Here is a 25,425-nt window from a genome sequence, read left to right on the forward strand (position 1 = left end):
AGAGCCATGAAGAATGTGGCACAATCACAGTTTTTTTAACGGCTCTTTGTAATCCACCAATAAGGTGGAATAAGGGGGAAAATATTTATAATCACTGTGGAACAAACTTGAGTGCTGAATGAAAATACTCTCTTCTATTGCTCTGCTTGGGGGAGGACAAGACGTTTTAGAAACCTTACCTGATTGAGTGTTGAAGAGGAGCGAAATGTAAATGAATTTGAAATGTGTATCTTGAAGTTAGACCGGTATTACCTGCCATAAGTTAGTACAATAATAGAATAATACTATTTTGGAGTAAGAGAACAAGTAAGAGTACAAGTAAGAGATAAATCTGTCAAAATTGCATCATCAGTATAGGGAAACTAGCTTCTACGTGTACATTTTGTAGGGCCATAGATTACAGAATCAGAGATCAGGTTATTTTGAGGTGTAGGAGTGATAAGATCAGAGAGAAGTTATGGTTCAAGGATGAACCTCCTCTTGAAGAAGTGATGAATGTTTTCCAAAAGAGTGGAACGCATGTTGAGTTGTGTAAAGGAATTAAGGGCCATATGTAGGTGGCCCAATACCGGTCGGTAACGGTGAAATTCATTAAATTTCACCGTTATCGACCGGTATTTAGGCATTTGAGATGTAGGGAGGATTCGGTATTAAGAATCAGTAAATACCGATTCCTTAATACCGATTCCTTATGGCCTTGCATTTAAGGAATCGGTAATACCGATTCCTTAAATGCAATGTAGGTAGCACATAAAACAGTGCACTTCAGCCATAAGGAATCGCTATTTACCACCAACTCCAAGGTGGTGGTAAATAGCGATTTCCTTTCCAAAAGCACTTTTTTGCTTTTTTTTTTTTTGCAGAGTTTTATATAGCGCGAACTAGAACCGAACCGAATCAGTTATCAGAGCGCTTTACATAGCACCAGTTACGTTACATGAGGACACACTTTCATTTTTGAAATATGCCAAGTGGCACACATCCATGCCCTTAGGGCATGCATGTGTTCCACATGTGCACACATGCACATTACAGGGGTGCAACAGGGTGTCCTTTGGACACCCTGGCACCCTTGAAATACCTCCCGGTATTACCGATTCGGCAATACTGAATCGGTAATACAGAATGTCTTCACATTCATTCTTAGGAATGAATGGCTAGGTATTCCTTAATACTGAATCTCAATTACAGATTCGGTAATAACGAATTTTAAGAATTCGACATTTTTTACTGAATTCTTACCTAGATCTGAAATACCGATTCCTAAATACGGAATCGGTAAAATTCGGTATTTAGGAATCGGTATTTCCAAGTTACCTACATCAATCCCTAAGTAACTTAACTAAGCAAGGTGTTTTACATGAGACAGTTGAAGAGTCACTATTTTTGGTGAAAGAAAAGAAAGTAGGCATGAAAGATGATAAGCAAAGATGTAAGGGAGAAAATGTCAGGTGTGGCAGGCAGGGACACAGAGCCAATGCGAGCGGCTGTCCTGTGTTACATGTTGTCTATAATCAGTGTGGGAAGAGAGGTCATTATGCAAAATGTTGCAGAACCACAACAAGAAAATAGAGTAAAAGATGTGCAAGTAATCACACAAGAGATCATATTTCAGGTTGGGACAGCATATTTATATTGAGGAGCATGTAGCAATTCCAAGCATGAACATACTTCTGCCATGGTGAGAGTCAACTCTGTGAAAGTGTTGATGAGATTTGATTAATACTCACATTTAAAAATCAATACGTTTTTCTGTAGTAAATTCAGAGACAAAACTCCTTTGTGTGAGTTTGATGTGCAACCAGGGGTTTACGGTGAGGCTCCAATAGAAGTGGGTGGTTATTTTGAGACAAATTCAGAATTGGGTGATTGTTTATGAATGGGAAAAATTTACATTTCTATCACAGGACATAATCTGATTGGATGGCCTCACCAGAAAGCTTTTGGTGTTAAGCTTGATCGCAACTCTGATCCCCAGGTGGTAGTGCAGTAAGTTCAACAGGAAGTTACTCATTTTGTAAAACAATTCAACCAATTGTTCAAAGGAAAGTTGGGTTGTCTAAAGGGATATAAATATTATATCATGCTAAAGAAGGATACCTAGCAAATTGCAGCCTAGGTATCATGCATTCCATTGAGTGTGCAGGAGTGCGTGAGATTTGAATTGAAAAAATTAATGGATGCAGACGTTATTGAGTCATTAGAGGCTATAGAGTGGTTGGCTCACATAGCAGTAGCTGGGAAAGCCAATGTGGATGTTTGTCTGTGTTTTAACTTAAGAACACTTAATCGGGAGGTGATTGATGATGAATTTCCTCTTCCTTTCATTGATGAGTTAGTCACCACACTGGCCGGAGCAAACAATTTTACTACACTTGATTTGACTTCAGTCTACCAAAAGGTAGAACTTAATGATTCTTCACAGGAGCTGACAGTTTTCATAACACTAATGGGAACGTGTATATATTTAAAAGGATGCCCTTAGGTTTGGTGTCTGAAGCATCAGTATTTCAGAGGGTTATGTCAGATATTCTGAAAGAATTAAAGGGCACAAGGTGCTATCAAGATGATCTTTTGATTTTTGGAAAGGATAGAAAGCAACATGATGATATAGTATTTGCAGTTTTAGAAAGACTAATTAAAGCTTGTCTGACTTTAAAAGATTTGGGGTACGGTAAGTAAATTATCTAGGTCATTGTATTTCGGGTTCTGGTATTGGGCCGAAGAGGTAGTTGGTGGTCACCATTATAAATCTCGAAGAGCCTAATACTAAGGAGGAATTGGTATAATTCCTAGGAAGGACAGAATACTACATCAAGTTTGTAAAAAATGATGCCCATAAGATTGTTAATTGGAGGGCTAGTTAGAAAGTGGAATTTGAATGGAGTACCGACTACAAAACAGAATGTGAATGTTAAAAAATAGATGGGGTTGAGAAATTGATGGATGTGCTTCATGTTGTTTGAATGGGTCTGAGGAAAATCACAAATTGGGAGGGAGGCAATAGCCAAATATTGGGTCTTGCAAAGATTTCAACATTTTGTGAAGGATGACTTCTTTTTAGGTTTGCTCTGACCATAAACCTTTGAAAAAGGTCTTCATGAAAAAGAATATGTAGATGGATAATATCCCTTCAAGAGTTTACTTTCACCGTTGGGGTGTTTGGAACAAAGCTCTTACCTGAACTGGTTCCACAGACGTCCTGTGCATTAATAAGGAACATTTTGCAGTCTGTATGTGTTCTTTAATGTCCATGCCTTCACCTTTGGAAGCCATGTGCCAGTGTGGCCACTTTGTGTAGCATGTGTGTTCCTTTTACTCCACTTTTCAAAGCCATTTTCTAGGAACATTGAGAGAAGAGGCCTAGGTCTTTTTTTTGTTTTGTTATTTTTTCATTTTTCACTTTTTTTTTTAAGATTCTCTTCAGTCAAGATTGTGAGTCACACAAAATACTGCATTGAGAAATATTCACAAAGGCCGCAGGCCACCTTTTTTCAGCATTCTTGCACAGAACTTATATTTGTTCATCTTCCATGTGTCCCTCTACTGTCGCCTCTGATGTTGTCCTGCAGAGGATCCACAGCAGGGAGTCATATACGATTACAGGATATCTTTTGTAATCCCCAAATTTTAACATAAGAACAAAAAGGCAGCTTGCCATTTTAGCCAAACGGGAGGGGGTAGGATTTTCAGAGGGAAAGACAAGAGGGGAAGGCAATCATGCTGGTCTGTCAGTTCAGGTGGTCTGGAGTGGGTCTCATTGGCGCTCGCAGCTGGTGGGTCTGGTGTTGTTACTATTCGTCTGTAGTCTGGGGGTGAGAGGTCACCTCATCTGTTGCGTGCGTTCTCATGGGCTCCAAACATCTTTAGGTCAGGATTGAGTAGGCATTAGGTCCCTGCATGCAGACTGCTGTTCCTGCCAGAACGCTGCAACCCTAAACCACGTTGCTTTTTGTGGTGCTCATGTCTCACACTATGTTATATTGCAATGAGCCTTTTTGCAAGTAACAGGAGCAGTGCCGTGAGCCTTCTGTTATCTGTCAGGAGGCCCTTCACGTAGCCAAGCAGTGCCGTCTGTGGAGACCTGTCTATGGGTATGGCTGTCATTTTGTCTATTGTGTCAAAGACAGTCGCCCAATATTTGTCAATATCCCCATGCCAGGTGTGGGAAAGTCACATCGAGCAATCTGCATCTCTGGCAGCGCGCTACAGAGATTAGGGCTATTTTTTGGATCAGACAGGCATCCTGTAAAGGATGTGTAGGAATTTGAAATGCATTAGGCATAGTCTGTAGTTCAGGGAAAGAGCGCGCGCCTGTGTGCAGAAGAATGTCCATTGCTCTTGCGTGATTGAAATGCTCAGCACTGTCTCCGATCCCTGTCGGGCCTTCAGTGTGCGCACCGGTGCTATATGTTGCATGTCTGTGTAAAGGCGTGTTATTAGCTTATGCAGGGATGGATTTTTCAGGAATCTCCCCACGATTTTTTATGTGTGGGGGCGCTGCCGGGAAGGAGGGGAGGCTTGCACGTAGCACGCAGCTGGTAGTATGTCATCTGTTCTAGTGTGGTTAGTCCCTCTGCCTCCCAGATCTGATGCGGGGCTATGAAGGTGTCATCCGGGAACACATCTCTCATTTTCGTAAGCTTCATGGTTCGCAGTCTAGCACAGGACCCAGCCTCTGCCAGAAACGGCAACGCTGAGTGCCTTATCAGGCGGACCATTGGAGCGTGCATTGCATCTTGACGTGCCCTCTTGCGCATGCCATGCCAGGCCCTCACTGTGCATACCATAGTGTCTTTCTCAACTGAGGTCAAGGTTGTGTCTGATATGGGGCCACTGGATGAGACAGTAGTGTCATCTGGTCCTGTTAGGGGGCAGTGTACGCCATGAACTGTGTGGGGTATATTCAATGATATGCAAATTGTGCTTGGGCACAGCAGTAATACAAATCAAAGTCTTTTGGCCCAAGTCCTCCCTGCTCGAATGGAAGAGTAAGGACCTCCCATGCAATCCTAAGCTGTTTGCCCACCGATGCAAGAGTGGTCATGTCAGAGCTTAGCCGCTTCTTAAAACTGTGAGAGAGAGGGAGTAGGATGTTTATAAAGAGATAGAGGAGCGTGGGTAAGGCAATCATCCTGGCAATGGCTAACCGTCCGGTCAGGGACAAGGGCAATGCGCTGTTCTAACCAGTCAATTAGCCTGCCGTAGTTGGAGGACCACGTTTCCTTGGGATTGCGCTTATCCATATGTCCAGATATTTCACAGGGTCACGTGTCCACTGCAGGGAAAACTCCGATTGGACCTGCATAGTGACCTCCGTCAGCGGAAAGTTCAATGATTTGGCCCAGTTTATTACTATCCCTGAGAGTCTGCCAAATTGGATGAACTCTCTGATCAGAGGGACAAGATTGGTAGCCAGTTGTTTGATGTAAAGCGTGACATTGTCGGCATACAGCTTGACCAATATTACCCATGGGGTAAACACCAGCCCTCTATGTGCATGATGCTGTCGTGGCCGGCCGCCAATGGCTCCATTGCCACAGCGAATAGCAGGGGGGACAGGGGTCACCCCTGGTGGGTGCAGCGGGAGACCAGGAACAAGGGTGTTATCATGCCGTTGACCCGTATGTGCACCATGGGGAGTGAGTAGAGTAGCATTATTAAATGAATGAACTTGGTGCTGGGGCCTATGCATCTGAGTAGGGCAAAGAAATGTGGCCATTCAAGCAAATCAAATGCCTTATTGACGGCCAGGAAAATTGTAGCTGCCTCCAAGTGTGGGTTCACCTCTTTGCATCGTGGCAAAAAACATTCTGAGGTTATGAGCCCTGGACCTGCCAGGAACGAAGCTACATTGGTCCGGACGTAGCACCATAGGCAGCAGTGGTAGGAAACGCGCCGCGATTAACTTGGTAAGGATCTTATTGTCACATTAATCATGGACAGTGGCCAGTACGAGTCGCATTTTCATGGATCCTCGTTGGGTTTTAGAATTGTGATGATGAGTGCTTCCCAGGGTGATGGAGGAAGGAGTCCCTGTTCTACTTAGTCCGGGTACATGTTTATTAGATGCAGGGCAAGTAGGCTAGCATACTCGCCTTTTGGTGGTGCCATGCATGTTTTGTGTGTGTGTGTGTGTGTCACTGCTGGCCGCTATGTACAAATCTGTTTGTGGCTGCAAGTGTGGATGTGACTCGTGTGTGTGTGTGGAACTTGGAATAGGTCAGAAGGCAAGCCGGGAGCACAGATTAATTGAAACTTTATGACCAGCAAGTACTCTTATTTTACGCCCCTATTTAACTCCAGCGTTAAGCACCCGCTTACTTGAAATGAAATTGCTGCTCGAGAGCAGATGCATTTTCACGCGACACCTTCTACCTGGCTCCCCTCTCTTTGTTGTGACTGCCCACCTGCATCAGACTCTCTCGGGCCGGCTCAGCTGCTCAGTGAGGGGTCTCGGCAACCGCATTCTGAGAGACTGCTCCGCCACCCAGGCGGTGGTGGGCCTGGCTGGGACGGTCGCTTGGTGGCCAGGGGTATTTATGATCATGCTGGCAGCGGAGCTCATCAACAGCAATGCGGCCCTTAATGAATTCATCAGCTGCTGCCCGCTCGCGCCACGGGAGGCAGCCTCAATCCTGATGACTTGCAAATGGAAAAGTGAAAGTTTGCAGCATTGGGGCAAGCAGTCAGCTCAGAGCCCAGCCCAAAGAAGTCTGCCAAGCAGCGCGGGCTGCCTGTTGTACGTGCCACTAACAAAAGTGATATTCTAACAGTCACACCACTCGGGCCACAGTGCTTGACAGGCATAGGTGCTTAGATATGCCTGACTTCGCATTTCAGTGTGGTGATGCGGACCACCTCACTGAAATGCGTTAGTCTATGGCCTGATGTGTGGTACTTGGCTGAACTGCTCCTGGGAGGGTTAGGTCTTCCCAGAAAGGAGACAAAGTTTCTTTTAAAACTACACAGGCAGGCAGGCGCAAAATGCCAGCCAGCCATGTGTTCTTTTAAACAGACTGCAAATTGCTGGTCTATAAATAAAGAAGCATGTTCCCCTTTATTATCAGCCATAGATTATTGAGGCAGCCCTAGAACACAAGTACAAGTTATTTCTATTTATATTTGCTGTTCAAAGAATGCATGGACAAGTACTGACAATACAGCTTTAGGTGACTGCTTATTTTTGTATCGCCTGGGACATAGAAATAATGAGCTGGCAACCCTAATCACATGACTGTGAGTTTGTTGCAGGATCATCACATTATTTATTTCCTCTACCCTGATCCCTGGTTACTGCCTTATTAGCAATAGTTTAACACTTTGCATGCTCATGACGAGCTGAGCTCGTCATGAGCCACGGTGCTCCGGTGCTCATGACGAGCTCAGCTCGTCATGAGCCGTGGAACGCTCGCATGCAGGGATAATTCCCCTGCTGTGCTGCGCGTTCCATGGTAACCGGTGCACCTGTGATGAGCTGAGCTCGTCATGAGCACAAGAGCGCCGTGCCTCATGACGAGCTGAGCTCGTCATGAGCATGCGGGCGCTGTGCGTACCCCCTCCCCCCAGCACAGTTGGGGGAATTAACCCCAGCAGCAAAGGGGTTAACACATTTGAAACCGTATGCTGCCATCGATAACAAGTGTCTGGGAATGCACCTTGCATTCAGAAAACTCGCTCCTCATTCTCACCCTTCACTTTAACGCTCACCCTGCACTCACACTGATCCCCATGCATTCACACCATTCACCCACTTACCCTGCACTCACAGTGATCACTCTGCACTCACAATGCACTTGCACTGTTCACCCTGTACCTCACCCTGCAGTCACACAAGCACACTACTCAATCTGCGCTCAAGTGACACATCACTCACCTGTCCCCCTCACTGCTCAATCTGCAATCTCACTCAAATAAACCCACCACTAACCATACATTTATTTGTTCCACTCTGCACTTATATCTGCACCCAAATTCATATGGTCACCTCGCTCACCCTGCAATGACTCCTCTTACCTTACTCGCAAACTGTTGCATGGCTCACCATGCACTCACATGAGCACTCCTGCAACCCACACAGCGCAGAGGGTTAATGTGACTGCTCCATAGAATGTGTACTATGCAGATCACAGAACGGAGTGTGAGTAAACAATGAGTAGCGCTATAACAAAAGGAAGAGAGATGAGGTGCATCGTTGGTGAGTGGTAGTGAGGGAATTCATGGAGAAGGAGGAAATGTGGGAGGGGCACCAAAACAGACCCCTGCACTGTGCACAACTAGTGCTAGGGCCAGCCCTGGCTGGAAATGTTAGCCCCCACCCGAAGTTCGGATCTATTTGCGCACCTGTACACAAGTATGGGCATGTTGTGCCCCATCAAGGTTTTCATCCTAAATTACAAAAGGACACATTTACATGCACTGCAATCCTTTCTTCCAGGGGCCCCTTTGATATACAGCTCTGTTTTTGCCCTGATGGCCTGGAATAATTCCTAAACAGATTCTTGTAAATATCGTTTTGTTTAATTTCTTTTTAATGTGATTGATGTAAGGAGTCTATTACTATTTACAGAGAAATGTGTTTGTTTCAAGCAACAACCATAAAAAGTTTATTTTAGATCCAAGCAGGTCCTCACATATGATAAATTGGAGGATATCACAGATATTATTCGCTGCAAAATTAGTTGGCAGCTGCTTTGTTACAACAGTGAAAACGCACATCACTATCTATGAATATTAGATGCAAACGCTTTTAGAATTTCAACCATTGTGCCTGTGCACCGTTAGTAGCCTGGCTAAAGAGGGTACGGGAGAGCTGAAAGTAAATCATTTAGACTCAAAGATGTACTGAACAGGGGACCCCAAAATTAGTTTTGGCCCAGGGCACCCAAAATCCTTAACAATCTCCCCACAACGCAGGCATCCTTGCACCATGGTGCAAGGATGCCTACGCCAGCGCATGGCTGCAGTTTGTGCGCCAGCGCAGGGGGAAGCACAGAGATGCATCATATTCTTGTAAATATGTTGCATCCCTGTGCTTCGGAAGTGCCGCAGCGTGGCACAACCAAAGGGCTTGAGGTGCTACGCTGTGGCACTGCCTTGTATATCAGCCCCTTGATGTGGAGCACAACCTGAGGATGGCAGTTGCAAAAATCCATCCACAAATTGACCGTCTTTGGTGAAAAACAGGCACACCTTTCACATTTATGTTGGTGGTGTTATCAATCAATGTCATGTGTAAAACAAAGCATCCTAGTAAAAACAATTTGCGCACATTTTATCTAAGAAAATGGTGGTTTGAGCTATGTAACAATCTGTCATTTCAGCACACCCACTCACAAACCTGCAGTTTACTAAACACTCTTATTATGTTGAACATTATTTGCTGGATATTGCCCAGGATATGCGCGTGGTGGTCAATTATGTAGTGTACCAGATTCCAGAAATTTCTGTTAAGTGTTGGGGGGGGCCCAACAGCAAAAAATATTGAGCTGGGGGGCTCAACCTACAGACCTCTGGTCTAGGGAAAGAGGTAAGAAAGGGAAGGAATAGAGGCGTGGCTTGGGCACAGAGTGGAATGGCCACACGTTGGTGAGGCTCCCACCTTCCATGGCCTAAGCCCACCGAAATATCCAAATAAAGATCCAGATTTTACCCCATAGGAGGAGAGGAGAAATGTCGCTACCCTCCGCAGTACAGCGGTGCTCGAATAAATCCCCAGGGAAAGTGGCAGGAGCGGTAGTTAGCTTGGTGCCGACCGGGCCCGAGAAGCCCCGGGCTAGAGTTTGGCACTGGCTGGCGGCAACTTCAGAGACCAGTGGCCACAGACCGAAAGACATCGTAGTGCCTCCCTTGACCACAGGCATCAGACAGGCAGAATTTCGAGCAGAACCTGACAGAACTCAGTCTCCCCCCCTGGAGCAGCCTGCGCTCACACCGGAGGAAAGAAGAGACTAAAGGCGAATTTTGCGGAGTGGCAATCCGCGAAATTGCGTATTTACGGATTCGCAATCCACAAAATTTGCGAACTCTCGCGAATTCTGCGGATTTTTTTTTTGGGGTTCGCAAGTGTTTTTGCCGTTTCGCAAGGGTTTTTTACCAGTTCGCAAACGCGAACTTACTTTTCAGGTAGCAACGGTCGCGACCATGTTGTTTCTACGTCTGGTTCATCACAGCACCCTCTTTTTCACCACTGCCACCCTCTGTTTCACCACTGCCACCCTCTGGCTCACCCATGCCACCCTCTGTTTCATCACTGTAGATTATGGGGGGAAAAGCACACCTGCCCTGCCTCAACTGACATGAATGAATTAGGGGCTGATTGATTAATGTGTCACTGAATTTGAACTTCCAGTCTGGCACATGCTTCCTTATCTGTAATTGCTTTCTGTTGCAGTCTAATTTTTTTTAGCAGAACATTTGTGGCATACTTGTAGCTATTCTCTGAGCCTGCTGTGAGGGTCAGAGCAGGGTCATAGAATAGTTGCAAGTAGACAACTGAACTCTGGAGGGGCCCCTCAGAAAGCACTAGAGGAAATGGTTACTAATGATAAGATTGAACTTTTGCACCTGCTGAGTGCTTTCAGTTTTGCAAAAATCGTTTTTCTGCAATTTTGCGCGATTCGCGGGGCGCGAATTTGGGCGAGATCGATTTCGGAAGCCGCAAATTCGTGCAAATACACGATTTGTTTTTTTTGCGGCGTGTTTGTTCGCCTGATTTTTTGCATGTTCGCAAGCCGCTTGTAGCGCAACGTTTGCGAAGTTACCCTAGCGGTCGTACATGGGCGCGGCCATCTTGTTTGCGTGACGTAATTCCGTTTCCGGGCATTATGTGTAATCTCGTAAAGTGTGCGGCTCGCTAGTACATGTTCACGTGTGTTCGCGGGGGAAATCTCGCGCAAACTTACCCACGCCGTCGTGAACGGGCGCGGCCATCTTGTTTTTCATTCAGTGCTATGGTTCTGGGCATGCTTTCTGTATCCTCTGTCAATCTCTGCCATCCTTTGCTTGTTTGAAGTTTTTATTTAATCTATTTTACTTATTATCTATCCCTCTATTTTTCTAGCTCTATATTTTTGTGTTTTCTGCTACTTTTGGTTAATTTTAAACTACTTTTTTTAACTCTTTTCTTTTCTTCTTCCCTATTCTATTTCTTCTTCATTATTTACCTTCCTTTCTGCCCAGACCATGGTAAAGGGAGCCGGGAAGCAGCCCGCGAAGGGGAAGGGTCCCGCACCCGTGCCCGGCTCCCGTGCGGGCGTTTGAGGGGGGAGGAAGTTATAGCTCGGGAGATTTTTAGTGCGGAGGAGGTGGCCGCACTAGTATTTTATGTCCAGCGCCGCCTCCCCATGACCATCATGGGAGACGGCAAGATCGCTACCGGCTACGGGCTCCGGGAGCGCTGGAAGCGGTGGGTGAAGATGTGCCGGGCCATGTTTGAACACTCTGGGGTCCGGCACACCTACAACCAGGCCACCCACCGCTGGATGGAGCTCCTGGACCGGTAACGCGACTTGCTGGACGTGCTCGGCATCGAGATCCCTGGGCTTGGTGAGTAGTAGTAGCTATTTCTGGCTATGTCATCACTACTCTGTTTTCTCCCGCTCTGTGTGTTATTATATTGCAAATTTTTGTTTTTACCAAGAGCAATAATGCTGCCGATTACATTGTAGGTAAATTATATTTCAAAATCTCCTGTGCGTTTCAGGTGCACTGCTCTCCTTCTCAGTAGCGTTGCTACTATGCTTATTTGTTTTCGATTTTGTGTTTATTTCATTGGCCTGAGAAATTATGTATGAGCGTAGTGCGTAATGCTAGACACTAAGGGTCAGATTTTCAATTACCGACGCATCCCTGCAAAGAAGCAGGGATGCGCCAGTAATTGTGCGCCACGCCACCACCACCCATGGTGCGCCGTATTTACAATGCTGCGCATGATGGGCCCAAAACGTCACTGAAGCGTTACGCATCTGTGCAGTAAAGGCGGCGCATTGCTGGAGTTGCGTCACAACAATGGCGCAGATCCAGCAATGCTCTGGGGTGCCCTATCTCCCCAATGCTGCGTCAAGCCGTACGGCTGCTTCAAGCAGGCGCAGGGTTTGAGCCACGCATCATTGTCCTAAAAGTGACTGATTGAAATCTTGTAGATTTCTCTCTGCCAATTTTAGGATGCGTTCCTGCGCAGGAACGCCCTCCCTTGCGCCGGAACGCCCCCTGATGACGCAGGGCTTTACAACGTGATGCATCTCCCATATGCGTCACGTTGGTAATATACGCCGCACCACGGCGTCTCTTTTGTTCTGCCGCTGCGTCACAAAAGTCACGCAACAATGGAGCAAAAGAGCCGCAAGGGGCTTGTAATTCTGCCCCTACAGACTCAAGTCCAGTCCTTCTTTTGTACACCTGGCAATAAGAAGAAATAGTGGTGGTGGATTGATAGTTTGAGTATTTTAATGACTGGTTAATGTAGTAGGAAACTTTTTAGTGTTGTCGCTGATCTGCAATCACGATGGAGTTTGTCTGTCACTTCGCGTGCTGCGGACTGCTGCCTGCCAGTCCTAGGCGAACCTTTTTAGTAGTTTGTTTAGTGAGTTACATAACTTTCCAAGTCGACGGTACGCAAATCAAGCAATACTAATATCGTAGTAGACCACATGAGATAGGTCAATATATCCCGTGGAATAGTTGTCTATTTGCTATTTCGCCAAAATATTTTGTTATTGTTCTTTTGAAATGTTTGATTTGGTTGACAACAATCCTCCATGTTTTCGGGTCTTTCTTTCTTTCATGTTGTACATCAGCTCCCCCCAGGGGCAAGAGGACAGAGGAGGAGGGGTCATCGGCTGCTGCTGCTGTTCAAGGCCAGGATCGGTCAGGCGAGGGCTCCTTTGCTGGCCCCGGTAAGTTTTAATTTTAATATAGAGTACCTATTTTTTCCTAGCGTTCCTCATTTGATTTTTTCTAAATCGTCTTTGATCTTCTTGTAGACTGTATCTAAATTCTTATCCTGCCTCTACTATGACTCCCTGTGGTATTACTAGATTATTCTTATTAGTCTGTCTGTGTAGCTAACTAAGATTGCACAGTTGGCAAAAGGTGTTAAACGAAACTCCCATTCTAGTCAGCAATAGCTCTATGCACTGAGTGCAGTCCTCTGGGATTGTCCATAATGTCTTTTCAAGTCTTATAAATGTTTATGCTTTGACAATTACCAACAATAAAAAGGTGAATGACCACCAAGAAAGAATAAGATACTACTTTACTTTTGGTTCGGATAGTAGGACAATCCATACTACTACTGTTGCAGGGACAAATCTGCACAAACAGAACTATGGACACTAAATAGTGCATTGTTTATCAATTATAATAGGCGCAGGTAGACTTTCCACATACCTCAGTGATATCAGACTTTGAAGAACCCCCAATCTCCCTACTGACTAGATAGTGTGGCAGAGTCATTTAGCTTCCGAATTCATCGATGATTGATCCCCAATGATGATTATCCAACGCAGGGCAAAAGTACGGAGTCAGAGTCAGAAGTGTCAGAGGCACGGACTCATGCTTGGAAATTGCAAAACCTTTTGCTCAGTCACTCTTGACCAAAAACCACAGAGTCTATTTAAGTTTTAAAGCTTTATTAAAAGTAAAAATATTTATTAAAATCAAGCTTGTCATAAAACATAAACGGTTGATTAAAAATGGAAAAGTGCTTAGTGATTTATTTCACACATTTATTGTGGTCGAGCTGAGCCCTCACCTGGTTTCAACTTTAATTTTTCTTTTTGGTGCTGAATCGTTGGTCACTCCGTCCTACTGATGATGATTTGTTCTTAGAAGTGAAGCTTCTGTCTGTTATGAGAAAAATGGTGCGTGTTAAAAAGCAAGCATTCATCAGTAGTGCCAAAAAGTGCAGCAAGACAAAACAACACCCTTCCCTGGAAAAAGGGACATTTTTACTTTCGAGTAGACAGTCACAAATTATGAAATTGGTTTCTGTATTCACATTTCTTCATTCCTAGACAAAATACTAGTGAGTGGTGTATGTCTATGACATCTAACATTCTTAAATGTACTTTGTAGGTGGAACATCTGGTGCTGGGCACAGCGCGGAGGTGGAGGACAGTTCTGGTGAGGAGGCGGTGCAAGTGCTGTACGAAACTGCTGTGCGGGTTGCCACGGTAGTGGCGGGCAGTGGTAAGCTCTTATATACCTTACTTATTGAGATTGCAGACTGCATAGTGTGCTCTCTGCACGGGTGTAGTATATATGTTCTGCAGTTAAGTTACTATACTGTTAAGCAGACTTTCAAATTTAGAACAAAGTTTTTTATCAACCAGGTAGTAGCCTCCTCTAAATTTACTTCAACTCAGCGGTGAATTTTTTTTCGAGAATCCAAATCAGATCTGAGATGAACTTGATGGATGGGATGAACGAAAAGTGAAAGAAGGGTGTAAGTAAGTGTGGAAGGACGAGCAAGTTAAAAGTAATGATGACTGACAAAGAAAAATGATACATGTTTGATTGGTGCCCGAGGTGGCTGGGAAGGAATATGATGGATGGCTGGGTGAAGTATGAAGCAAGGATGGGTTTAAGGAGAACAGCCTGGGTGGGTGAAACAGAAACTGTATGTGTGCGCAATATATGCTTTGGTTGAAATTCAAATGCAAGTCAAGCACGGACGTATGGCTTGCGGTTTCCCAAATAAAAAGAAAAGGTTGTTTTCCCGTGAGAAAACATAAGGTTTGTCCAGATGAGAGACATGAAGAAGAATGATTGACATATAGTTTGAATGGATGGATGCCTGGACCATGGTACTATCTGACTCTTAGATAGTATATGTGTATCTAGAGAGAGTAAACGGTCACTGGATGAACTAAGTGTTACTTGAAGAGCATGTAACACCACACCCGCATGTCCGTCCCAGTGTAGGAAAGGCAAGGAAAAGAAGTTGTATATTGTCCGAATACTACCATGAATAGTAGCAGTAGTTTGTATTGCAAGCACAGTATATATCCGGCTATTACGATGGCCACTCACTACCTCTGTTAATAAGTTTAGTAGAACTCGGTCATGTGTGGATGTATCACTGTTCACTTAATAAAAAGCAAAGCACCTAACGTCATCCCATATGTAAGCAAATACATACCATGTGCAGTGATAGATAATCAGAATATTTATCTTTTTCATTTTCCTTTTCTAGTATTCATTGGCACTGTAGGGTGAAAGTTAAATTAATTAAGCAGTAGCCCTTGTAACAGAGTATTCTCAGTGCCACCGTAATAGAAAAGTAAGAGCATCACCACCTGCATGTACTGGACTGGTACAGTAATGCAACTCTGTCTCACTCATCATGGCGGACGTCTGTTTATCTCGGGTGCAAGTTGACTGCGCTGGCATTATGCCGGCTTGCAGAAGTTAACGTACCAATTTTGCTAAACAAGAGAGAAGAAGAAGAATAAGACTGGTGTATTGTCTTAGTCGACTCTAATGGAGTGAGTCCATAGTGCTCGTAGAATTGATTCCTTAAACTCCCACTAATGTTAGAGCAAGGATGAAGAAGTGGGAGGTTAGATAGATACTGGCCACAATATAGTTATGTACTGCGCTTGCAAGTTGCTAGTTCTACTGTGACACAACTTTCTGCTGAATCATTTTGTGTTAATCTTAAAGAGCATTGGTTACAGACTATGTCTTTCTTTCTTCATATAGATGCTCCTTCCAAACCAACACGGAAGGAGCTGGCTAACAGGGCCCAGCAACGGAGGCTGGAGGCCACTGTCGCCGAATATCCGCGGCTGGTGGCCCAGGAGGAGGAGGACACGCACAGTATGTCGACAACATCCACGGCGACACGTGCATCCTCCTCCGCGCTCCCTGGGTCCCAGTCAGCGCAGCAGGTCTCCAGCGGTACGAAGCCGGGGTACCGCAGCCACCCGCCACCGCCGAGCAGCAAAGAAATCAGCTGCCCCCCACAGCAGGTGCAAGGCACGCGTGCACCGCCTTTCACTGAGGGTGTCCTACTTCGAGCAGGAGCTCCTCAACACCAAAGCTCTGCTCGAGACCCTCCGCAAGTAGCATGCAGACCTGGCCCGAAAAGTCAACAGCAGCAGCCAGCAATAGGAGGAGGAGACTGTCCCTTGCCCCTTTTTTAAAGACTTCTGGGGGGTGGGAATTGGGAGTTGGGTTTTCTATTTTTTGGGACTTGGACATTCGTTGGGGTTTGGGAGGGGGGTGGGTTGGGTTGGGTCTTGTGGGAGAATATTTATGTTAGGGATATATAAATATACTTTAAACTTTATCTTAGCATACGTGTTTTTTACTGCTTTTGAGGCTGGTGGGTGGAGTTTAACAGTAAGTTTGTTTTCCTGAAACTTAAGTGACATCTTGATTCAAGTTGTGTAAGTACTAGTAATTGCCCAAATGTTTTCAAAACTAAGTGCCTGTCACAGAGTAAGTGAATTCAATAGTCCTAGGACCTTCAGTCTATTGTCTCTCCTAATACTCCATTATACTACCTCCCCCCAAACGCTTATCTTACCTGTAATTTGTGTTTGGAAATAGGGCTAGGCACAGGGCTGGCTGCACGGGAAATGGCGATTAAGGTTGGCAATCCTGGGCGGATGAAATGTCATCATTGCGGTGGTACTTGTGGTGTTACACAGTGGCAGTTGCAGCATCTGAAAAAAAAGAAAGTGAAACCTTGTTTGTCCTTACCGTAGCATTAGAACGGTACGATAGAGAATATAGCAGGTGACAGTACACTAGAACAGTGCCACAATGTAGCCGAACAAATGGTAAAGTATTGAAAGTACTTGCGTTGAATTTCTTTGACATTGGCTACTACTACAAGAAATAGTACTGAAGGTGAAGGACACAGCAGCGTCATATTAATTTGCCACGTCTAGTAGGAGGATGTTCTTGATGACCAATCAAGTTGTGGAGAAGTGTGGCTCAATGGTTAGAGCGGCAGACCCTGATGCAGAGGTCTAGCCCGGGACCAGGGTTCAATTCCCGCCTCGGCGGGTCTTGGGCTCAATTCCCTCGGACCTGATAATTCTCGCCTCGGTGCCTATTCTAATCATGGGTCCCACTCTGCAACTCTGGGTAATAGCTTGCTTAATCTCCACAACGGCCCCAACAACGCTAGGATGCCTGGCTTCCCCCTGGGGGTGCCCAAGAGTGGGCACTTCACAGGGAAAAGCCAGGAAGGGTTCCACAGCGGTATTCGTACAAGCGCCGAGATACCCCAGCTGGGGTCGATTTGTGCGCTATACAAGTACACTACATTTACATTTACATTTACAAGTTGATGGCGCACATGAAAATCTGCTTTCATTTGCCAATAGTGACTCAGTGTGAAGCTGAGTAAGAATATATCCTCGGATTCCTTCCCCAGCCTGTTGCTATGACCTTATCCTCCCCAGCAAGTGTGTGGAATTATTGCTGTCATTTAGTCACACATCAATCAAAACCACACAGCCCGGGGGAAGAGGGTTAGGGTTTGGAAAATGGATGGGAATGGGGTTTTTTGGGCAAGTTTTGTTGAGAGAAGAAAAAAAAAGCACAGCATGGACAAACAATAATTGAAGATAAACAAATCTTTGGGTACAAAGCTAGCCATAAATCTTGTAAGTGACATAAAGGAAGTGCATGCACTACTGCCTGCATGGTTACTGAAAAGTAAGTAGTACTTTCGACAACCGTGAATGAAAGAATGCGACAGTACAGGGCTGCAGTAATAATTATGCGTTTTCACTTGCCTATCTCTGCACTCTGAGAAACACTGCTTACATTAAATTAGGTTTAAAAAATAGCAGAAGTAAAACCTATAGAATGGCTGTAGGGATGAATTTAGAAGCAGAGATCAAAGAAATGCAGAGTCACACTCATAGAAGTTCACAGCAATAACATTACATAAAAGATAATTAGAAAAGAACGGATACTGTATCTGTATGTTTTTGTAGTTGTCCTGTTGAATTTGGTAAGTTGCATGCATCCAACCATTCCTCTTATTAGCGGGACTCCTCCATTCCATCTGACGCTCCGTCCATCAATGTTGGTGACCAGAAGACACCCTGTCCACTGCCTGCCTGGCGGATGCTGAATTGCGGTTCGCTAACGTGAAGCCTGACTTCATCCTTTTTTTCCCATTGCACAGGCTGAAACCCGGCATGTAATTATTGATGGAAAAACAGGAAGTGATATTAGAACACCACTGACAAATAAATATAAGGTATGTACGCTGTGTAGTGCAAAAAGTCACACTTTGAGTTCCCTAATAGACAGTACAATATTTTTGAAAGTGCCTACTCTGTCTGAGTCTCCTTTTGAAGGATAAATAAGTATGGTCGAATTAATTTAGCGGATCCTTCCCCTCAAGCTAGGTGTACTGTAAACAGTGTTTTAGAGCAAAATTAGACCTTCCCAGCAGTGTTTCCAGATCCTTACTAAACACAGTCGCAAAAATGTCGAAGACCCCCAATCAGATCTCCAAAAACGAGGCCTAGTAGAAAATGGTGACAAAACGTACTTGAAAAGTTAAGTAGGCCCAAATCCCCCTTACCCACCATGGATTGTATTGAAACCACTTACAAGCAAGCAAAAGTATCCATACCCACCATTGCTCCAAGACTCGCCAAACCCACCCACAAACACCAGGAACCCCCACAAACATCCCCCCGAAAACGGTAGAGTGAGCAAAATCTCAGAAAATGCAAAAAACTTTTTCCCCAGGGATTGTCTCCAAAACACTTTCTTTGGGGTATTAGACCTTCGAAGCAATGGCCCCAGACCCGTCAACCCAGGTGGAAAGAAGTAGAAGACCCCCAAACAGCCAAAAAGCAAAACTACAAAAATGGGGACTTCGAAATTTTCAGGCAAATTTCTAAAATCACTCCACTTGCGCTCTGCAGCTAGGCCCTAACTCCCCTTTGCCATCATGGATTTGCTTCAAACCTCTTTCAATCAAGACTATCCATACCCAGCAGTGCTCCCAGGCCCCAAAACCCACCCACAAACACCCGGAACCCCCCAAACAGCACCTTAAAGACAAGCAAGTCAGCAAAAACACAAAACAAATGTCACCTCCAATTTTGTCCAAACCACTTTTATCCGGTATTAGACATTCCCAGCAATGGCCCCAGACCCCTACAGCCACCTGCAAAACAGCAGAACACCCCCAAACAGGCAAAAAGCAAAAATGGGCCTACTACCTGGAATTCAGTCCAAATGCGCTCTGCAGCTAGGCCCTAACTCCCCTTTTCCACCATGGATTTCCTGAAAAACAAATGCTATCAACATTAGACTGTGCCAGCAGTGCTCCCAGACCCCAAAGCCCACCCACAACAACCTAAAAGCCCGCCAAACAGCACCCCAAAGACAGGCAAGTGATCAAAAGCGCAAAATCTTTTTCTGATCCGATTTTCTTCAAACCACTTTTAGCCGGTATTAGACCTTCCCAGCAATGGCCCCAGACCCGTCAACCCAGGCGGAAAGAAGTAGAAGACCCCCAAACAGCCAAAAAGCAAAACTACAAAAATGGGGACTTAGAAATTTTCAGGCAAATTTCCAAAATCACTCCACGCGCGCTCTGCAGCTAGGCCCTAACTCCCCTTTATAATCATGGATTTGCTTCAAACCTCTTGCAATCAAAATTATCCATACCCAGCAGTGCTCCCTGACCCCAAAACCCACCCACAAACACCCGGAACCCCCCAAACAGCACATCAAAGACAAGCAAGTCAGTAAAAACGCAAAAAAATGTCACCTCCGATTTTGTCCAAACCACTTTTATCCGGTATTAGACATTCCCAGCAATGGCCCCAGACCCCTGCAGCCACCCGCAAAAAAGCATAACACCCCCAAACAGGCAAAAAGCAAAAATGGGCCTACTACCTGGAATTCAGACCAAATGCGCTCTGCAGCTAGGCCCTAACTCCCCTTTTCCACCATGGTTTTCATGAAAAACAAATGCAATCAACATTAGACTGTGCCAGCAGTGCTCCCAGACCCCAAAACCCACCCACAACAACCAAAAAGCCCGCCAAACAGCACCCCAAAGACAGGCAAGTGATCAAAAGCGCAAAATCTTTTTCTGATCCGATTTTCTCCAAACCACTTTTAGCCGGTATTAGACCTTCCCAGCAATGGCCCCAGACCCGTCAACTCACCCGCAAAGAAGTAGAACACCCCCAAAAGTGCAGAGTCTTTCTTCATTGGGCGTAATCCAGCCATCTGCTTTGAGGGAAATAGGAGTCTGGAAGAGGAGGAGGATAGAGGAGCATGTTCTTGTGAACTGGTGAACATGAGGAATGCAGACTGCGGCACCTTCAAATCAATAAGCAAATAAGTGAAGACAGTTCTGCTGATGGGCTTGTTTTTGTGATTCGGTGATTAAAGTTTTTTTATATAGATTTTGCAAAACAAAGAAAGACAGACACACAGGAATAAAAGTGAATAAGGACGAAAAAGAAAGTTAGTGATTCATTGACTCATTTTCAGGGCTCGGTGTCAGGGAAGAAGAGCTCGTCCTCAAACTCTGCGAATTCATATGGGAGTAGGTCACTTAACAGAGAAGAACTTCCCTCATCTAAGTTGGTGTCCTCCTTGCCTTCTTCCTGAGTGCATTCTCGTATTTTGTAATCTGGTGGTATGAGGTGCTGATTCATCTTGATCATTGTTAACCTCCCTACATTTTTGGGCGAGAGGCGGGTCCTTTTGGAAGTTACAATGCCACCAGCAGCACTGAAAACACGTTCAGAAGACACGCTTACGAGTGGGCAAGACAAGTAATTTTTGGCCAGGTTGGTGATCTCTGGCCACACAACTGTTTTCCCATGCCAATACGCCAATGGGTCATGAGAAAGATGGACCTCTGTTGAGTCATTCAGAAAGGCCTGCACCATCAACTCAAGGTTCTCCCGGGTTCCTCCATTTTGCTTACTTTTTTCTGGGATCATTTCAGAAGCAAACCCAAGCTGAGTTAGCCAATCCTCTTCATCACCCAATATTTTTGTTGTGTCTGGTGCAGATGATACGGTTGCTGGTGTCGTTAACGGCTGAGAGGGAAAATCACTCACTTCTGCCACAGCCACAAATGCAGAAGTGGATTTTTTTGACTGCGGACGGCATGCTGATGTACTGCCTTTTCCTTCAATTTCCTGCAGTTCTCTTTCAAACCGAGTGGCTGACACAGCTAGCCAATGTTTGTACTTTGTAACATCTGCGTCATCAAAAGGAAAGAATACTCTGCCTGCCACAGCCTTTTTGTACCGTGGATCCAGAATAGTAGCACAAATGTAATGCTGTTCTGTCTTGATCATTTCAAGACGACCATTGCCAAGTAGGCGGTGTAATAACTTCTCCGCCAACTCAAATGCTTCTTCCTTTCCATCTTTTTCAAACTTAGAACACACCGCCTTCAGTTGGTGCTCTAGCATGCTCAACAATGGGATAGCTTTTCTCAAATTACAGTCCTCCCTGCTGACTGCACACGTGAAGAACTCAAAAGGACGAAGCATGTCTGTCAGGCTTTTAACTAGGTGCCATTGCTCCACCTGTATCCTCATGTCCATCTTAGGTGTACCCAGTTTAAAGAAATACTGATCGACTACTGCATACTGCTCATACAGATGCTCAAGCATGTAGAAGGTTGAGTTCCAACGTGTTGCCACCTCCTGGATGAGTGCTTTCACTGGCAATTTACGTTCATGTTGCAGGCACCTCAGCTGCTTCCGGGCCTTAAAAGAATGGTTGAAATGTGGGCACATTCTTCGGCAGGTGGTCAGTAACTCGGAGACTGGACTTTCTTCACTCAAGAATTTTTTAACAACCAGGTTTATACAGTGCGCCAGACACGGCACTCTGAAATAGTTACCCATATCCATGGCCTTAACTACATTGGCGCCATTATCTGTGGAAACATAACCAATCATGCGTTTTCTTGGGGACAGCCATTCAAAGACCTTTGTGTTAAACTCATGCAAAATGTTTTCTGCTGTATGACTTTTCTCCATGGCAAACATGGCTATTGTTGCATGTTTCCGAGCAGCTTTATAAACTTTGTCCTCATCAACACCTGCGTTTATCTTTGCTTTAACCCCTGAAAAAGAGACCCAGTGTGCAGTGATGCACATGTAATCAGTGGCTGCGCAACTGCTCCACATGTCTGTTGTCAGATGTATAGTGTGAACAGCACTCTTCTGCAAAGCTGCCCCAATCACCTCCAGCACATCTTCATGTAGTGCTGGAACCGCAACTCTGGCAAAATAGAACCGGCTAGGAACCTTCCATTTAGGGCAGAGCGTTGCCACCATTTCAAGGAAACCCACCCCTTCCACAAAAGAAAAAGGGAGAAGGTCCAGCGCTAGCATTTTAGCCAGCTTACTGTTATACAGACGCGCCATTGGGTGGTTGCGTTCATATGGCGCTTCTGAAAACAACATGCTTCTAATGGTGGGCTGCACCATTTTACGGGATGATGATGACTTCTGCGACCCAGTTACGCTCCGTGGTGAACTTTTTCGCGTTGGTGTCTCACTCTCTCCCACACTCTTAGTGTGGCTCATAGATCTGCTGCTGACAGGGGTACTGGGTGTAAGTGAAGAAATGTTTGAAGCTTCTTCTTCCTCCTCGTCATCAGCAGGTGAAACATTAACGGATAAAATTTGTTGACTTGCAATTCGGGCATCCTTGATCTCCCTTAGATGCGCATGCCATTTGACAGTGTGCTGTCTCTCAAGATGACCTCTCTGGCCTCCGGTACCATATTTGGTACCAAGCTTACCACGACTAACTCGAACTTTACAAATGGTACCAATGGCTAACACTAAAGAATTCCCAAACTGCGGACTTCAAATGTCTGTGGGCAGCGGAGGAGGCGATACTGGGAATGCTGCTAATACCAGATGAACTGGAGGATGTGTGTTGCCGAAATTTAGTACGTTGTGCACTTACAGCACCACTAATTGAGGAAATAGAGGTCGAGGTGGATGGAGGTCCCTTCTGGCGAGAAAATATCGAAGCTGTAGGTGGTGGTGTACTATTTATTTGCATTCGCGGTGGTCCCATTGCCACGTCGCCATCATCACGCTCAGCAGCATTTCGGGATAGGGTAAAAATGTCTGTTTGCTGCATGCCCGCTGAGACTGGAGTGACGCCTATGATGACTGCGTCGTCGTCGTGAGAGTCTTCATCAGCAGGAGTATACGCCACTTCTTCTTCAGCGTCATCATCACACTCCATAACTCTGAGACTTTCGGGGACCTTCCTTTTACGCTTAGCTACCTTTGTCAGATCATGGTGTGCCTCACTCTCAGACGGCCGTGGTGGTTCCCAAGTGTCATCCATATCATCAGAAGGAAGGGAGCTTGAAGAAGTAAACACCATCCTTGATCTTTTCCTTGCTGGGGATCTGGAAAACAATGAATCATCAGGAGGAGTGGCTTCCTCATGTGATACCTCGGCGTGAATGTCGATTTCCTGATGTGCCCCTACTTCGGGAGGAACAACTGTTTGGGCACTCGTGCCGCTCCATGCACCTCTGCTTGCTCCTCTCCTTGCGCTGCCTCTCCTTCCACATGTACTTGGGCTTGTACTTGCACATGTGGTTGTTGTTGCGGCTGTGGTTGTTGACTCGTCAGATGAGTTACAACAACCTGTGTTGATTGAGGGATGCTGCTACTTTCTTGCGAAGAGCCAACATCACTGGTCGATGGTGATTGAACAACTATACTGGCTGCCTCTGCAGCACTCAAGGGCTTTGACCTAAGTTGGCGTGGTGGTGGTGTCACTGAGCCCAATGGAGCGGAGGTGCTGCTCCCAGCTTGGTCCCCAGCAGACGCCGCTGCTGCTGCAGGCGTACTTTTTTTTATCCCAAAAAATGTGGCGGTCGTCACACCAGTCTCCTTGGTAAGTGGCGCCAGTTGCTTCTTCTGCTCCTTACTGGCAACTTTCTTGCTAGAGGAGCTACGGGCAACTTTTTTTGGGGCCATCTTCTTCAGATGTCAGAACAGCAGGCCGCAGTTGCACAAGTTGCAGAGTTGTCTGTGGCCACACGTGATGTTGTGCTGCACATACCGCAGCAGGACTTCTTCCTGGCACTGATGAGGAACGATGAGGCTGATGATTCGTGTTTCTGCACCTAAAAGCAAGCGAAGCCAGAGGAACATCAGTTAAATAAATGTTGCATATGTAGCGCTTCAATTAATAGTTTGCAAGTAAGCATTTTTATTATACCCACCCCCCAAAATGGAAAGACCAATAAAATGCACCACTGACAGAGTACCCCTGGGCATAATGGATGAAAGCATGGCAGACTGGGTGCAGGCCTATGAAACAACAAAGCACACTGCCTGGCTTCAAAATTGCCCCTAGACCCCCACCCACATGGCCAGGCCCTGCCTGGACCAGGCCTCAAAATGGCCCCCACCCACATGGCCATGCCCCATCAACACCCCCAAAAATCGAAAAACACACAAAAATCACCACAATCCAATGCCATCCATGCCCTCCATGATGTTTACATTCAAGACACCCCACAGAAAGACTAGGCCCATGCACCACTGAGTGAGTACCCCTGGGCAAAAGGCTCCAACAGCCAAAAAAATCCTAAACACACACAAAAATCACCACAATCCAATGCCATCCATGCCCTCCATGATGCTTACATTAAAGAAACCACACAGAAAGACTAGGCCCATGCACCACTGAGTGAGTACCCCTGGGCAAAAAGCCCCATCAACACCCCCAAAAATCGACCAAACACACAAAAATCACCACAATCCAATGCCATCCATGATGCTTACATTAAAGAAACCACACAGAAAGACTAGGCCCATGCACCACTGAGTGAGTACCCCTGGGCATAATGGATGAAAGCAAGGCACATTGGATGCAGGCCTATGGCACAAAGCACACTGCCTGGATTCAAAATGGCCCCTTCACCCCCACCACATGGCCCTGGACCAGGCCTCAAAATGGCCCCCACCCACATGGCCATGCCCCATCAACACCCCCAAAAATCGAAAAACACACAAAAATCACCACAATCCAATGCCATCCATGCCCTCCATGATGTTTACATTCAAGACACCCCACAGAAAGACTAGGCCCATGCACCACTGAGTGAGAACCCCTGGGCAAAAGGCCCCAACAGCCAAAAAATTCAAAAAACACACAAAAATCACCACAATCCAATGCCATCCATGCCCTCCATGATGCTTACATTAAAGAAACCGCACAGAAAGACTAGGCCCATGCACCACTGAGTGAGTACCCCTGGGCAAAAGACCCCAACAACACCCCCAAAAATCGAAAAACACACAAAAATCACCACAATCCAATGCCATCCATGATGCTTACATTAAAGAAACCACACAGAAAGACTAGGCCCATGCACCACTGAGTGAGTACCCCTGGGCATAATGGATG

Source organism: Lissotriton helveticus, chromosome 1_2 (genome assembly GCF_964261635.1).
Source record: "Lissotriton helveticus chromosome 1_2, aLisHel1.1, whole genome shotgun sequence".
In the NCBI taxonomy this organism is placed as follows: Eukaryota; Metazoa; Chordata; class Amphibia; order Caudata; family Salamandridae; genus Lissotriton; species Lissotriton helveticus.